This window comes from Symsagittifera roscoffensis, chromosome 1 (assembly GCF_963678635.1).
Source record: "Symsagittifera roscoffensis chromosome 1, txSymRosc1.1, whole genome shotgun sequence".
NCBI lineage: Eukaryota > Metazoa > Xenacoelomorpha > Acoela > Convolutidae > Symsagittifera > Symsagittifera roscoffensis.
This window is the reverse complement of record NC_087062.1, coordinates 67,004,663-67,008,681: the sequence shown is the minus strand read 5'-3', so window position 1 is coordinate 67,008,681 and position 4,019 is coordinate 67,004,663. Positions and strand designations below refer to the sequence as shown.

The window sequence follows — 4,019 nt, the reverse complement described above, 5'->3', positions numbered from 1 at the left end:
ATTTTTGTGCCACCTGAAAAGTGTGACGACAAAAACTTAAACTTTTCCCAGTTATCAAAAAATGAAGGGGTGCGAAAATGGTCAGTTTGACAATTTTGAGACAACTAACTGGCGGTATATTTCCTACTATAAACCCAAAACCCTCTCCAAACAAAATATAGCTATTTTGTGAGCTATTAGTAATTGTTTTTATGTCCTGGGTGCAAGTTTTGAAAAAATGAAAAACAAAGTTCAAAACTTTTTGTTTTGTTAGACGTTTTTTTTTACTCGTAGACGTTAAATGGCAGTCGAATATTCTGAGGTTTTCTGAACGTCTTGATTTTGAGCTGAAAAATGGGTTTATAATTGTCCTGATCAATCATCCACGGATTTAAAAATTGGTTATTGACAAAATTATTCATCGGAATATTGAGAAATTACAGCGTCTATCCACTTGCGAAAAAACACAACATTGGCAAAAAAGCTCTTTCCCTGGCAATCAGCTTGGCCCTTGTAGCCTCTGAAGTAACTAGTCACTCCATAAACACATTGCGGCTCCCTATACAATCCATTCAATACATACAGGGGTGATCCGCTATCTCCAAAACATATGGCATTGTCACCGAGGATTCGTTTTGCCTGCAAAGTATCTTGCTTTCCGAGAAACCAACGTTCAAAACGCCACCAGAAATTTTCGTTGAAATACGTTTCCATAAGTGTTTCCGGAGTCCGGTTGCCTTCAATTGAGGTTCGGCCAAGCCCACAGGTTCCGAGTAATGTCCGAAATTTTGCCGATTTTTCACACAGAGGAATCACTTTTTCCTGCGGAAAAAACGCTTCGACTTGTACAACAGCAATGTCATTTTGAAGTTTTTGTCTGTCATAGCTAAACAAAGTAAGTTTTCAAAGAAAGTAGCTAAAAAAAAGAAAATAATGTACGAGAGTGGCAACTTACCATTAGGTTTTTATTAGGTTAAAAGTATCATTAGGAGGCCCAACGTTGCAGTGGATAGGCGCATAATTTTGTGTCGATATGCTCCTGGATTCCAGAGACAAGTCTTTAAACATTTTGCAATTTTGTCAGAACGATGACAGATAATGAAAGAGCAAAGGAAAATCCTTTTTGCGGAACCCATGTACATTTCACGAAATGCACAGTTATGCATCGTAATGATCCCCATAAAAGAGAAATTTTTGAGTTGTCGTTAGCTAGTGATAAACGGTTTTCAAAATAAAAGTCAGAAAACCTCAATTTTTCATTTTGATTGAAAATTTCAGTTCTTAAACTAGTTAAAACGTTAAAGGGAATTCAAAACATTAAAGGGCGCCCCAATACAAAAAGTTTTGACTAAGTTTACAAATGTATGTTCTACAACATGTTTCATTGAGCGTATTAGAAATGATTCGAATTAATAATTATGACTGCACTAGACATTATGCTCTGACCTAGACGGTAATTGATACTATGAGTTTCAGCATTTAATTCACCTGCTATCTTTTTTCTAAGTTATGTGGGTTTGAGTTCTGGATCATTTTTTTTGAAGTTAAGGGTCTAAATTGTCAAGTTTCGGCCAATTACCAGTACATGTTTCAATCCTATACGCTTAAGCAGTAAACTAACTCGTCCTTTTGTTATTTAAATAGCATGTTGGGGACAATTTAAAAAAAAAAACTTTTTTTTTCTTTTTTCGGATATCGCTTGATTGTTATTTCAAAACTTATCTAACAGACTTTATAAGGCAGTTGGAGCATTTAGAGCTTTGCGCTAATACAGGGGTGAATCTAGGGTTTTCTCAAATAGAGGGAGGCGGATTTTATATTTTTCACGGCAGACTTTTGCAGGTTGGCCGAATAGATTTTTTTGGAGCATTTCCAGAAGACTATAAGGACCCTATTTTGACAAAAAAATAGAATTGTTTGGAAAATGTTGCCAAAAAAGCGTGTTTTCGGCGTGCGCTCCCCTTCAAAATTAGTAATTATTGGCGCTGAAGGCGCCTTTAGAAATTTTTTAGGCTTTGTTAGCCTAAAATAGATGCCATAAAAAAATACTAAGGGGTAACCCACTGGTTGATGAGGGAGTCGAATCCCTGAGGTGTTTCGGCATAATTGCCAACCACCCCTAAAGCCTACCCAGCCCTGACTTGAGAACTATTGAAGTACCCGCACTGGAGTTTCATGGGAAATATGCGTTATATCGGCACAAAACGTAACTCACATAATCGATTTGCATGACCCATCCAAGCATGAAAATGGACTTTTAGGGGAATATAATGGATAATTTCAATATTTAAAACTCGATTATAATCCATTTTTTTGACAATATAGACAATTTTTTAGGCCACAAAATTCCATGAAAATTAAACTTTTGAAATATTTGGATAAAAAACTTGCACAATTATATCAAAATCTTACCAAATTGTTAAAAAGTCAACAATCTGCAAATTTAGAACCCCAAAAAAACTGTTCGTTCCCAAAAAACTCCTACCTCTAATTTATCCCTCCTCAGATAACTTGCAAAATTTGAAAAATTTACCAATAGCTTCTCAAAAAATCCATTATAATCGACTATAATCGATTGTAATGGATTATGTTTATATAAAAATTTTTATGATCATAATCGAGTTTTAATGGACTAGAATCGATTATAGTTAAATATAATGGATTTTAATGATATAAAAAATACTAGGACTATAATCCATTTAATGGATTGTAATCTAATACTTATGTAACTTTATGGGTATTGACTATAAAATGACAATATAATCGATTATACTCCATTTAAAATCCATTTAACGGTTTATAATGAACACATTTTTTTGCAAAATCATTTGCAAAACTTGCAACCTTTCTGCGTTACTCACGGCCTACTCGCAACTTACTCGAATTAACCCCCCCCCCATCACTTTGCCCCCATCGGCATTTTCCCAAACCTTCTCTCCCCCCCCCCCCCCCCCCCCCCGAGTTGGTTTACCATTTTGAACGGGGACGGGAGAGGGAGTAGATTCAGTTGTTCAGGTTTCCCTTCCCCCATATTTTACCACATCCCCCCCCCCCCCCGACCCGACGTTCAGTAAACGGGGTAAGGGGGGAGATGGGGGGTAAATTGAGGAGGGTTATTTTTTTTGGGGGGGGGGGGGGTAAATCATAAACCCCCTCCCCAAAGTCTACCAATAAATAGTCCCCCAAAAGGTGGTGCGAATTGCGATTGTGGTAAACTGGGAGGGAGGTAGGGGGGTGGCTGGCCTTAGGGAGGTGGGGGAGGGGGGGGGGGTGGGGTAAACGGGGTATATAGGACAAAAATTATTTAAAAAATGGAAAATTGAAATGTAACATTTTATGAAACCTAATACGTAGCAACTGCACTAAACAGGAAATGCGATAACTTTGAGAATATGTTGTAAATTTCATGACTAACCTCTCGAAAAAAATCCATTATAATTGATTAAAACCGATTATATTGATATAAAATATAATGGATTATAATCCATTTTTTATGGATTACAATCAATTATTTTTGCAATTTCATAGATACTGGCTATACAATGACAATATAATCAATTATTATCCATGGAACTCCAGTGCGGGACATTATCATTTCAGTTGAAAATTTTGCTTGTGACATAAAATCATCTCGTTGAAGTTTATATCGGAAAGTCTAGATATCATTTCGCTTGAGATGAAAGTTTGCAAACAAATAGGGCGAGCAGCCTTCATGTGACATCAACCGACACTATTTTAACAAAGGTTTGCTGAAATTTACCGTTCGTGAATGAAGAATTTGGAGACGGAGTGAACTTTGCGGCTAGCTGTTGTGAAGATCCCGGATGCAAAGTCACCCTCCTCCACATAACTATTAGCTAAAAATAGACTCAAATCAAGCCTGAAACTGAAAAACAACCATCATCAATTCTTCGTCCAAATGAGACAAATTATACATAACAATTTTATCGGACTGGGGGCAAATTAACCCCAAATTAGACGCATTTTCGACACTGTGCTATATCCAGTCTAGAAAAGTTAGCTGCCGTAAAAAGACTAAA

At 36.7% G+C, this 4,019-nt stretch overlaps 1 long non-coding RNA gene across 1 annotated transcript; it reads right to left on the bottom strand.

Annotated features, from left to right (window-relative positions):
- Window positions 1-338: 338 nt before the first annotated feature.
- On the bottom strand, window positions 339-3,838 carry LOC134856925 (uncharacterized). Its single transcript, XR_010164865.1, has 2 exons — window positions 3,740-3,838; window positions 339-865 (listed from the first exon to the last, which is right to left on the bottom strand). It is a non-coding gene; the product is annotated as an uncharacterized LOC134856925 (long non-coding RNA).
- Window positions 3,839-4,019: the final 181 nt, after the last annotated feature.